Below are 14742 nucleotides of genomic sequence, written 5' to 3' on the forward strand. Positions count from 1 at the left end.
GTTATGGACCAGCATGTGACTATGTTGAATGAACAGGGAGCATTGTTTACAGCAGTCATGACAGTGATAAATGCACATTCAACATGGCATATAATATTATTATTTCTTATTTAATATCAACACCCCAAAAGCCCCTTGAAGATTGTGCCTCTTTTAAGCCTCTTTTAAGATTTAAAAGAAATATTTTGAACAGTTTATTAAGCTTTAAGGGGGGAAATGTGTATGTTCATCATTTTTGATACATCAAGCTTTTGTCTCATATACAGTAGTACGTTTAGTTTAGAAAAGTCAGTCAAGATTTCACAGCAAAAAGCTTGTATGATCTGAATCGGCTTATAGAATTATTCTAAAAGGCCTTTCACTTACTAAAAAAGTATAAACTTTCAATCAGATGGCAGAAGGCATAGGCTAGATCATCGAGGCCAACAGGTTTTTCAGGATCATGTTAATTTAGAGACATTCACATAGCCTATTAAATATGATAGCGAAGGCTGTAGGTATCTGATTGTCATAAAATGTTGAATCATAAGGTTGTGCATTATCCATTTTATGCTTTATGAACATACAACTGACCTTTTTATTGTCTTTCTTCTTTTTAATCATGAGAGTTTATCTAAAATTTGTCCAATCTATCTAGATGACTGCAGGACGAAGCATCCTGTTGTTTGGGCTTCGTGGAGGAGTCGTGTGTCAGTGTAAAAAGCAGCACCATATAAATCACAACCCTTCACCCTGTCAGCAAGCTTCATGTGGAGGATCCCAAAAATGTCTCGGTATGCCATGCATTGCACAAACATATTCCATAAGCACACATACTCCAGGCGGCTTTGACTAGCAATAATTATAGAGTTTATTAGTAAGACTCACAATAGTTATTTATGATTCTTTGTGGGCCATTTGGTTACATAAATAGGTAATGCTGCATGTTGACAACATGTGTAAAAGTGTACGTGCGTACACGTGTGACTTCCTTCTGCACTTTCTGTACACAGCGTGCCTTTGTGGTGAGAGAACGAGAACACAGTGTACACTCACAGACCAAAAATGCATGTGCTTCGTTTGAAACAAGTAATTTTTGCTTTGTCCAGCTCGCTTACAAATGAGACAACTGACCTTTTTTTGAACTTCAGAAATGACAAGCAGAATGCAAATAATAGATAAACTATTATAACATACTCTCCAGATCAGAATCAAGCTGGATGCTAATGCTAAAGATGAAGCTATGGTTTTGATATTTGGCCCACTTTACCCTCCCAGTTCAATTTACAGCCACAAAGTGTCAGCGTTACTCATTTCAACATGACAATTTGCCACCAAAACTTGGATCAAGTTCCCAGGGTGGTAACACTATTATGCAACTCTTTGTTGTTATCATGTGTGTACAATCAAAGGATGTGTGTTGCTTAGACACTGTCTGTTCTCCCATTGGTAGTTGACTCATAAAATTGTTGCTCATTTACATAACGTCAAGCATCGACACAACACTGTACTAAAATTGTTTACGTGTATAAATAAAAAATATCCTTAAAATCCTTAAAAATGTAATTTATTACTATTATAATACTATTAATTTAGTATACTATTACTATTAATACTTAATTATTAACAACCCTTGTGAATATTGAATGTGCTCACAGTGTACATCAAAACGAACCGTATTTAAAGCATTTATTAAACCGTACTTGCAAATAATATAATATTAATGTGGAAAAAAGCCACTTAAGTGAATCTGGCTCCAGGGGGTTAAAGGTGCAATGTGTGATATTTCTGAGGATCTATTGACAGAAATGCAATATAAAATCCATAACTACTGTATGTGTTCAGTGGTGTATAAAGACCTTACTCAATGAAACGTAATGTTTTTACTACCGTGGCCAGCTAACAATTCTACATTCTGGGAACGTTAGTTTTTGGTTCCCAGAATGTTCCCTATTGGTTACCCAGGAAAGTTTTCTTAATGTAAATAGAATGTTCCCTTAAGTTTTGGGGAATGTTCTGGAAATTTAATAGGAACGATCCTTTTAGTTTATAAAATAGAACCTTAAAATAACATTCCCAGAACGTTCTCCTTTGGTTATAAAATTAAGCCTAAAAATAACCTACAGGGAACGTTCTTAGAACGTTCTTATTTGGTTCCAAAAAAAAAAAAAAAATTACCAAATGGGAACCATATGGGAATGTTAGGGGAACATTCTTGCTGCCCCTTTCTGTGAAGGTCAACAAACTTTGAGAGTGAGTTTCACCTTGTTTCCTGGTCATTTCAGTCTTTACATGACATAAACATATATAAAAATACTCGAAACATACAATTTACTAACAAAGCGAAAAATTAACAATTTATTAACAAATATAAACATCAGGCGACAAATGTTGTTCATTAACCAGTATTGCCATCCACTAAATAAAACAGTGAGAACTGTCTTTGTTAAGACCCAACATGGATTACAACCGATGTGTTTTTTAATGGAGCATGTGATTATTGACTTAATACAAAATATACTTTACTGGAATTTACATCAATAAAATGGATGGTTCTAATTATCAAAGAGCAGAATTGAAATTGACTATTACAAAGTGCACATTTTTTTTATTCATATTGCATTATCTGCAAGTAGGCCTGTAGTTTAAAAAAAAAAAAAATACATTTTTAAGATTTGAAGTGCAACATGAATGCAAATTCATAACTGTTAAGAGCAATTATATTTTTCACAAGGATGTTCAAATTTAAGGACAATTTTTTGCGGTTAAAAAAATCCTCCCCTCTGCTCCGATTTTGATCACATGTTAGTCATGTGCTGCATCATTTCATTACCCCGGCAATTGCTTGAGTTTGTTTTCCGTTTTGCAAAAACAAGTAAATCCGAGAACTGACTCAGCGCCACCCTTTTCCTGCTTCCTATCTCGGCTCCTGAATTGACTTCTCTAATGTCCTCTCATGGAGCGTGGAGTGCTGCAGTATGCTTCCTATGTTTGCTTAGTTAACAGTTCTTGCTTCCTCATAACTCGTGACCTGTTATTCAATGACACAATGTTCTTGTCCAGTTAATGAAACTGAAGTAAAGCAATAAACAGTCAAAGTGTGAGCAATGCTTCGCATGCATTGCTTTTTTCATACTTGTTTGCAACATCTACATGTAAATTTGTAGGCTACTAAGTCATGACATAGTAACAGTATGCACTTCATTGTAACTCATAGTTTATAGCACAAATGGTACATGATAACTTATGCACTAAAGTTCAATACTTAGGGTTTGGCAGTTTGTTCAAATTATCCTTATTAGTGGTGCTTACTATTTTTACAAGGAGAAAATACTTTATAATTTAAAGGAATATACTTCAAGCGGACACTTAAAATAAGGTTTCTGGACACTGCATAATAATTGCAATTAAATAAAACTGTATCATAGATTATATTTATATTAAACGCATGCAATTAACTGAACATTTGAGTGCTTTTTCACCCACTTAAGTAGAACTTAAGTAGTACTTAAAGGAGTAGTTCACTTTTAAAAAAACTTTTGCTGATAATTTACTCACCCCCATGTCATCCAAGATGTCCATGTCTTTCTTTCTTCAGTCGAAAAGAAATTAAGGTTTTTGATGAAAACATTCCAGGATTTTTCTCTATATAATGGACTTCAATGGGGTCCAAACGGTTCAAGGTCCAAAAGAAAGTTTCAGTGCAAACTGCAAACTGTTCAAAGGGCTTTAAACGATTTCAGACGACTTATCAAGCGAAACGATCGCTCATTTAAGAGTAAATAACATATAAGCTCAAATGCTCGCCTTGCTCTGTTCTGTGATGCGGGTTCGTGACTCTCCTGTTCGAACTCATTCATCAAAATGAATAAATCTTTTTTCGTGTCCTTTGGTTGATTCAATGAATGAATTGATTCTGATCATTTTGATGAACAGGAGAGTCACGAATGCGCATCACAGAACAGAGCAAGGCGACCATTTGAGCTTATAAAACTAAAACTTTTTTATTTATTTTTTAAATGAGTGATCGTTTCGCTTGATAAGACCCTTATTCATCGTCTGGAATCGTTTGAAGCTGCACTGAATGTGTCTTTTGGACCTTGAACCGTTTGGTTCCCATTGAAGTCCATTATTTGGAGAAAAATCCTGGAATGTTTTCATCAAAAACCTTAATTTCTTTTCGACTGAAGAAAGAAAGACATGGACATCTCGGATGACATGGGGGCGAGTAAATTATCAGCAAAAGTTTGTTTTAAAAGTGAACTACTCCTTTAAGTAAGTAAGTACAAATTAATAATATGCATATTGTTTAGGTGTAGACCTGTATGTGTTTGTACAATTGTGTTTTTTAAAAAAGACTCAAAAGACTCTCAAAAACAGTCTTTCAAAGGATTACTTGCTTACAGTCTAAGTAAGGGGAAAAATGTAAAATAAACAGCCCATCCTTACTGGAAAACAAATGCCAACATGTGTTCCCAGACATGAAGCACAAATGGACATATATAAATGAATATAAAATGTTGCTATGAATGGAAATAACATCATAATGCAAGAAGAAAAAGAGCATACAAGAGACACAAAATTTTCAACATTATAATCACTTGCTAGTATTAATGCAAAGAATAATGTTAAACGCTGCTGTTTATGCCATATTGTAAAGGACCCTGCAATCTGCACTGGATGAAGGCACTGAAATGTACATGTTTAAGAACGCAACAATAATATTACTTGCGGGAAACCACGTGAAAGCAGGGAAGTGTTATTGTTTGCGTTGTTCTCTGATTAGGGGGCTAAATGGGAATCAGCAGATTTTAGACTAAACAGGAGACGGACGTAATCAAGAGCATTACTGAACATTACCTCTGGCTTTCTTACTGATGTCTTTGTCTTAATTAAAACTGCACTGCTGAAATGTTGACGTAATGCTGACTACAGGAGGAATTAGCACTGCAGCCCATTATACCAGTACCAAATCATTGCTTTAGGTCAAACTAAAAGCATGTTCAGTGCCTTGACTTCCTTGTGTCACCGTCAGCTTAGGTCTTACTGACACTCGGGTTGTGATTTATCACGACACTGTCTTCACGCCAAGGCTTGTCAGCAGCTCATCAGTCCACGGGGTCACCCCTAAATGAAGTTTTGCTTGACGGACTGAGTCATGGCTCATTCAGCAGCCGAGGGGACTGTGTGACCTGTGATTTGAGTTTGAGCTTCACTGATTTGTGCATGTGAAGGAGATTTCTTATTAGATTATTGAAATGAATGTATGCAGGTTTGCATCCATTGCGGATTGAATTTTGTAAAATAAAATAAAAATGGCCGTAATGTAATATCTGGCCAATGATTCACCCTTAATTAAAAATTTATTAAAGATTTATGCATATTATGTAACGTTGCTGGAGAAAGCAGGCGAAGACGCAGGGTTATTTAATAAAGTAACACATAAAACCACATCACATAGGCAAACGTTACCCTTACAACAATTGACAAAGTAACAAGTGAAACACAAGTACACACTATAATATATACAAGTTTAAAGGGATAGTTCACTTTGAAATTAATTTTTGGTATGTTTTATCTTACCTCAAGGGCATCCAAGATGTAGGTGTCTTTGTTTCCACAGCATTTTCAATTTTGATATTTTTAGGTGAAACCGTTCTTGTCTGTCAGTCATATAATGGAGGTCTATGGTCACCACCTCAAAGAGCATGCACAGAGAAGTCCAAATTAAACATGATTTAATGACTCGTAAATGTAAGCACACATTGATAACCTAAGACACGAAACGAGCGATTTGTGTGAGAAAACGAACCGTATTTATATCGTTTTTACCTCGTGTAACCACAGCCATGTCCAACTGAAGGGCGCTCTGGTCGTGATCTCTCGCGCGTCTACGTCACTCATTGTTTATACAGAGATTTCTGAAGTTTTTCCTTTCACTAAACATATTTAGATATATCTAAATATAGGAATTAGGAATTAGCAATAATTAGGAATTAGATATATCTAAATATGAGATTGGCGTGGTTAATCAGAAACACATGGGGACAATGATCAGAAAATTAACAAAACACATGGCAAATATATATATATATATATATATATATATATATATATTGCTCATATTTTGATAGTTAATATTTTGATGGATAACCAAATGTGTATAGAGTCATATAGAACAAACAGCATATTTGGCCACTATATTAAACTCTATCATTCATTGCAGTCTAATGGTTAAAAGTCTAATCAAAATGGACAATTCCTATTGTTTTATGGAATATTGCATTATATTATGAATTTTTATTATAAATAATTTCATCATGCACATCATTAATATTTTTTTAATTCATGTGCCCTCATAATGTTCAATCAAAATAACTTCCCCTCCCTCTTACAGGCTCTTCTCTTCTCTGATGACGTGTTTACTGGTGCGAGGGCGGGGCAACCTGTCAATCACATGTGATTGCAAGAGCAACCTATCAGGTGCGTCCTACATTTTTTCTCCGTTTGAAGATCCGTTTCACTCAGTACTTAGTTTTCCACATAGAAAAGAAAAATACATTGCAACTTCTGTTTAATGCTGACTTCAGTGGGGTCATGTTAATGAATTTATGCACACGAGGAAACAATTTAGTGGTTACTTACAATCATGTGCTACTAATAGAAAGAGAGTGACAGAGTGACCCAGAAACGGCACACTCTTGCTATCTCAACAATGCTCACACCATCTGCTGCAACCCTTTGTACAAGTGATTTTTGAACACCCTAATGTTCTGACCTTTACTTTGAAAAATACATTTGATAACTCGTTGTATTGTATAAGATTAGGAAGCTATAAAGTGCCAATCACACTTGACTAATTTATGTTTCTCATAAGGTGATTTTCATGAAACATTTCTTCTTATCAATATTGAAAACTGTTGTGCTGCTTAACACACCATGATATTTTTTCTGTGCTAACAAAGAAACCTAAAATTCTTGGGACAGCAGCATTTGTCCAAATTTCAATCTTAACCGTTCTATTTATCATAAACGATCTTTAAACAGGGCTTTAGGTGTACAATACCGAACTAACCCTTTCATGTGATGTCATTTAGTTCAATTTAAAAAAGGCACTCTGATCCTAAGAGTTTGTGCTTTCTATAGACTATTTCACAAGATGTAAACAACACTGGTCCAGAAACACTTCCTGTTTCAGTTTTATTTCACATGTAAAGAAAACATCTTAAAGATGTTTGTTTAATTTTTTGACTCAGTTTTAAATGTTCTGTTGGTTGTAATTTATCTCAGCTTTTATGTAGTGTTAAAAAACTGAAACAGGAAGTGCTTCTGGACCAGTGTTGTTTACATCTTGTGAAATGGTCTATAACATATCAACTCAGAATGAAGTTTGTAAAGTGACAATTACGCAACAATGCATTTTTTTTTTCTGTGCATCATGATATCTCGGTCTAGGCATTACAGCACAAGTCAAGGTTAGCTGAAAAGATATTTCCTCTTTCTCAAAGTGTTTTTGCTCCGCTCGCTGTAAACAGAACATTCCGATCTCATCCAGCGGCAGCATATGGTAGGAGTGTGTCTGCTGCTTTTACAGGCCAGTAGAGGTGTTCAGTCTGCACACGACACAGAAAATCAGAAAACATGTCTGTGTACATTTCGGCAGCTCGTGCTGAGCCCTGAGGTTATTTTTTTTTTTTATCGTATCTCACATGAAATCTGGCACAGCGTGTCAATGGATGAGAAACTGTCACGGTGATGCAATAATGTGAGCAGTCAAACATTTTGTCTCTGAGGATTATGTAATCAAGTTTTTTTTTAATTTACTAATTTAATTTAATTTACTAATGTTTTGTATAACAAACATGCTAAGATGAGCATTTCTTGTTTTTAAACATAAACTCTAAATGTGATGATATGGACAAATCCCATTTCCCTATATTTTTTTTTATCAGTTTTTCTCCCTTGTTTCAGTTCTCTGAGCCTGAATATGTTGAGACAACTATTAAAAATTAACAACATGTAATGTGACCTTCAGTTCCCCTTTTAAAAGATTCACAACAGGGATGCTGTGCAGAATAAATTTAGACTAACTGTTGGTTTTTACTCACTCACAGAACTTTTTTACACTCATTTTAAAACTTACATGTCACCCCCCTTTTTGATCATTGACATTAAAATGCACTATACAAACTTAAATGGCTGTAATTCAAGAATGCTTCGGAATATAGACCTAAGTTTGGTCTTGTTTTAAAGAAAGCAATCAGCAGATTATTACTATATTGAAAGCACTTCAAAAAAAATAAACTATGAAAAAGTAATGGAAGTTATAATTTACAGTAAATCAAATATACTTTATTAATATATATTTTTTAATATGAAATATATGTTTTACTATAAAATGAAAGCTATATATCTAACCAAGTTGTGTTCCAAATTTGAAGTTGATATCACAAAAATTGAAGTTCCCATGAGATTTTGTTTAGGCGTAGTACCAAAAATTGCCACCGGGTGCCATTGAATTCCATTGAATTTAATTGTGTGCATTTTGCCATAACAAATTAATATATTTCTATCCAAATATCACTTCTGTCACTAAATATGGAACCTTGAGACTCAGACCTTTCTGACAATGTGTTTTCATAATAAATTATGAAAGATGATGCCCAAAAGGGGAGGGGCCTAATACAAAAAAAATACCGTTTCTACGGTAGCGCAACGTCCAATTTCAAAACGGTTTTCACAGGGTGAATTCTGAGTTCGTAAGCTTCAAATGATACCTAATTTATGATAACTACTAAAATATGTGATATAATAATAATAAACTAATTATATATATATATATATATATATATATATTATACTTTTTATGTTTTATTATGAACTTTTCGCACTAAAAACCCAAGTTTACATTATTAAAAGTCGACTTTTTGTGACAAAGGTCAGAAACTCCTGTAATGACGTTGATTTTTTGAGGCGCACTCATATATTCATATATTACTGTTCATTCATAATTTGTAAGATAAAAAACCAGACCTAAAATATCTATTTAGGAGTCTTAGACCTTTCCAACGATATATAGTTTGTCATGACAAGATTAGGATTTAATAGTAATATAGTGAAGTAAAGTTAGGTTGCCCGTATACGGTAATGTATATTACTCCAGGCGTCAGTGTCACACAACCCTTCAGAAAGATGTTGATCCAGGAACATGTATTGATGCATATGGCACATATTAGCCTATTGGCATTTTCTAATACTTAGTGCTTTACTGTGACCCACTGGAAAGCTCAGGATATCTATATTAGATAAGTAAGGAGTTGATGTTGTGTCCAGGTTTAGATTAGCTCTCTCTGTGTTTATGTCTTACCCAATCTTCACAAGCCCAAGACATTGTCACACTCCATAAAAGGGCTGACACCTGCATTTTACACAGAACAGGGAAGAGTCAGGACACACCAGCCAACAGGGGATGCTGGCATGAATTCACAGCGTGATCACAGCATGCTCAAGCCTGATGTGGAGCGTGATCAGACTCAACCACCAATCAGAAGTCAGACAACTTTCAGCCACAGTTGAGACTGAGTGTACACAAGTATAGGGGAAGTAATGTTCTCAGCCTCAAGCTAGGTAAGAATGACGTGGGTGGGGTGAAAAACGGTAACTTGGCAGAACACAGGAAGAATGAGAGAGAGGAGTCTGTGGGGGTATCCAAATACAAGTGCATGAGTCAAAAGAGCGACAATTTAGCATAAAATTTGTCCTCTAAAATCATTGATGTTTGATAGTTAAGAAAAAAAAAATAGCATATTTAATACAACAGATTGTATGGTGACACTTTACAATAATAGCCCATTAATCATCATGTACTAATACCTGAATTCTTATTTACTTTACGATGAACTAATGATGAGTTAAGACATGTACTGAGGAACTGACCTTAACTATGACATGACATGAATTCCTGCATCTGAACTACACGTTAGTACGTGCTTGTTAATTAATGTTTTAATTCAGGTATAAGTACATGATTATTCATGTACTATTATTGTAAGTGTTACCGATTTTATTATATTATTTTTATTGTATTGTTGGATTTTTGTTATATTATAGTGTATGATGTAAAGTCAGTGCCTCAATTTTACAGTAGTAGTTCATAATGAATTAATATGAACATGATCCATTAACATATATGACAACCACAAAGGGACATTTAGAACATTATATGTAATTTATTTAGGTCTGTCAAACGATTGATCATGATTAATCGCATCCAAAATAAAAGTTTTTGTTTACATAATATATGTAAATAAATATATATATATATATATACATACACACATGCCTGTATTTAATACATTATATATTGTATATTTAATAAATTATATATAAATCTAGATACTGTATATAGATGAAAATATTTCTTAAATGTACAAGCATGTGTGTGTATTTATATATATAAAATAATTATACACAGTGCACTCACATATATTATGTAAACATAAACTTTTATTTTGGATGCGATTAACCCCGATTAATCGTTTGACAGACCTAAATTTATTCTTTGCTAGCCACTTGGATTGATGTTACTTTATCATGTGAAAGTTTTACATTTTTGTAAGTTTTAAAATACTTTGAATGAGGCCACTTTAAAAGTATCTATTGCAGGAATGAAACTGCACACCATATGATGGGTGTAAGCAAGAGGAACAGTCAGTTTCAGCTGAAGCTTATATACAAAAGCACAACAGAACATATCATTTTATCACACATAATGATGTTGGAAAAGAACGGACATTTGGGATTCCTTCTTCAAAATAAGATTCACATTAGAATCTGACCTTCTAACCTGGACTAACTTCTCTAATTGTACTGTGTTTGCTAGAACATACTGTAGCCAAACAGAAAAAAAGGGTGTGTGAGAGAGAAACCAAAAGATAAAGAATAAGGGAAATCCCGCATCGTAAAACCTGATGAGTAAGTTCAACTCAAACCGTTTGAGGAAACCGATTGCCTTAAATCATTTAAGTTTATTAACTCAAACAATTTAAGCATAAAAAATATTTGATTTGTTTCCAAGTAACTCAATAACTTATTAAGATAACTTGGGTTATTAAAGTTAATAGTAGTAATTAGTTACTATAACTTAAATCTATGAAGTACACTGTAAACCCAAATAAGTTGACAGAACTCAAATCACTTTTAATAGTATAAACTTAGTTTGCTTTAAAAGCTAATCTGCTGTAGTAAATGCTAACATATAGAAACAGTATGTTATAAGCACTTAAAAGTACAGAAGCACTTGCTGTATGAGCGTAATAATATAAAGGGATAATTTGCTCTCAAATCAAGCTGAATGCACCACTTGTCACCATGATGGTAACTATCCTAAAGCCAACATTAACAGAAATTCTTCTAAATTAGCATAACAAAACATTAATCACTACTAAATCTCACACTTAACATTAATCTTACACACAAAAAAAAACATTATATTGCACTAAATTTTAGCATTTACTCTCTCTTTCGAGTGCCATCGGCAAAGCATGCTGGGAAATAGATATCCCAGCCGTTTCAGTTAAACTTAAGTTTGTCTAAATTAATTTCATAAAACTCAAAACAATGAAACAGTTCGGTTTACTTAAAATATGTCAGTTCTGTGAACTTGAAAGAAAAAGAAAGTGCTAAATACTCATAAAAATTCATTTGACTGAACTAATTCGTTGAATTTAAGTTTGTCCTACTCAAACCAATTAATTATTTTGACCGTTAGGGTTTACAGTGAGAACACTGGGCTCAACCAATGACATGCATGATTATGTATGTTTAGCCAATCAAAGGAAGGCACATTTATGTAGCCAGCCAAGAAGGTTGCTGTCAGTGGGACTTTTTGATCAAGCAAGTAAAGGGGAAAATGAAGAGTACTCAGAATTCCCGTCTAAGTTTAGTCATCAATTGCGACAGGCTGTAAAATGAAACAGTTTATTGTGGTTGAAATAGTTTATTCTATCTATCAACCTTGACTCTCTTAACCTCAGATTCTGCTTCTGAGCTCAGAGAGTTGGCCTTAGTACTACGAATTATTTCCCTTTTTCCTTGAAATCATTCCATGCATGTGAACTGGAGCTGTTTTTGTTTTTTTGTTCCTGTAGTACTGCCAAGTAAGCCCAGAGTTCAGGCATACCAGAGGCGTTTTGTGTTGAGAGGCTGGGAAAGCCATTTATGGCCTCTGGATACTATCCGAAACAAACTTATTTTTAAAAATACATAATGCACCCTATCCCAATGCTTGGTTTATGACAATAACTATCCTCAAATTCTCCCTAATGGTCCCTAAATCCCTGTGAATGTTTGGTCTGAATTAAACTTATCACAATTATCTGCTAAATTTAACCATAACCTTTTTAAAAAAAACATTTTAGTGTGTTATAGGTCAGTCCTGAGCTAATGCCAATGTATAAATGTTATAAGAGATAAGATGGCAGACTCTAAATACTATTATGCTATGTGATCAAAATATTACAGTGTATATAGAAAGGATGATTACACACACTGAATGACATGCAACACGGCATCCACAACATTAGTTTTTTTTTTTTTTTAAATGTGCAATCTTTCAGCTCAGTAAATGGGAGTGTAGTACATTCTCTGAAATCTAACGCAATTTAAGAATGACTAATGTAATAAAGTTTTTGACTAGTGTAATAAATAATTACTTAAACAACTACTTATTTCCATATTTATAAACGAAGGAGTTTTTATATTGCAGCTGACTAATTTCTCCCTGATTGGCTGGAAGGCACATATTGCATTAGTTTGCACATGGATGGTTGATCTGTTTAGTTCCAGTCCATAGCTCAGACTTACTGGTGATTAATTATTAATGTAGGGGTTGTGTTTAGTCAGAATCTTGGGAAAGAGAACACTCTCTTAGGTGTGACATTACATGATGACGCATTAGCACATGGTGAACTGCATCAACAATGGGAAGCAGATATAAAAATAGCTTCAAATATCATTTACTGATTGGATTTTTTTTTTTTTTGACATGTCGGTTTGTCAGTGTAAGGCCTGCTAAATCTGTCCAATGGTGGAAATCGATTAGAGGTGAAGGTCTCACGCGTGTTCCAATACATTTTATCTTAAATATTAACTCGTTATTTCATCTGACTCCATAAATGAAAAGGTTTTTCAATGATATCTGTGCACCATTAAATATATGTAAAAGCTTGACTATTCCTTTTAACTCTAATGAAAATTAAGTCAAAGTCTGTTAGAATAATCATCTGTCGGGTAAATGTATTTTTATACAATTTGAAAGATAATCAATGCAAACCCTCAAATGTTCTAGAACAAAAAGGAAAATCCTTCACCCGACATTGTATGGCTACGTGAGCTAAGAGTTGCGAGACCCTCAACCACACGGGCTAATCTACCGAAACGGCCCTGAGCTCTCGTTGCATTCTCGTTCCTTATATAGCCAGACCTCACATAAGTTTAGTGGAAATTTACTGAGTTCAGCAATTCGTACGAGGTGGCTAATTCGTATGACCTCACTCGTACGAATTAGTAAGATTTTTGCTAAATCGTACATATTTTACGAATTGGCCTATTCCTTTGAATTCGTACGAATGACCTACCCCTGACCCCGCCCGTAAACCTACCCATCACGTGGGTTTAGACAAATGTACGAATTCGTACAAGTGGGGTCGTATGAATTCGTACGAATTAGCCACTTTTTATCACTCGTACAGATTCGTACGAATTGGTTGTGAGATAGCGTACAAAAACAGTAACACACCGTATTGTTACGGTATATGATGGCAACCACAGTATAGTTTGCCGTTTTTTTTTTTACACGATTATGTGTTAGTCTCATGATGGGTGCGGGGCAGAAACTGTCCGTGGACCAATGAGAAGTCATGTCCTTCCCGTGCTTGAGGTGTCTGTCAGTTGTCCTAGCATGATATATCTGATGGTGTTGTACAAGTCCACCTAGATCCAATCAAAACGTAGCAAACCTGCAGCAAGAGAGTAATGTGCTGTTCCAGACATGTGGTACCATGTATTCACATAACAAGGTCAGCATTCTTTGTTTCTCAAATGATGTGCATCACATGCTTTCAGAAGCACATGCCATGATGAGGAGCTACAAACAAGCAGAGGAAAAAGAATAGCCCGCCAGTCCATTACCGAACTGGAATATGAGATGAGTTTCCATTACAGTAGGACAATGGAGAATCACCTTTGGTCCACATGGCTTGATGCCAAGCTTGCATAATATGACATCAAGACAGAGATGCCAACCTTGCAATGTTCCTACCGCTCAGCACCTGCCTCTATGCCGTTTACACGAAGGGAAAACAAAAATTTCCGTGCGGATTGGCCTCTTGTTTACACGAAAACCCTGAAACGATTATTTCTAAAAACTCCGGCCAAAGTGGAGATTTCTGAAAACGCCACTTATGTGTTATTGTGTGAACTGGGAGAAACGGTGTTTTAGGTTCTCTCTTGTTGATTCTGAGGATTCTGATTGGCTTTGCTATATATATATAGCAAAAACAGACCCCTCACAGGCCTTTCAATGTGATCACATGCAAAAGAAGCTAAAAGAGAGCGTGAAAAGAGGAGCTGCAGCAATGCACATTATAGATAAATAGTGCGTTTTTAAATGTATTTAAATGTATTCAGACTCCAAAAATTAATTTATGAACTTGTAAATGAGTATAATGTCTGCTATTTAATGCTAACATCATTGTTTGTTTG

This window comes from Pimephales promelas, chromosome 18, assembly GCF_988280905.1.
Source record: "Pimephales promelas chromosome 18, fPimPro1.hap1.1, whole genome shotgun sequence".
Lineage (NCBI taxonomy): Eukaryota > Metazoa > Chordata > Actinopteri > Cypriniformes > Leuciscidae > Pimephales > Pimephales promelas.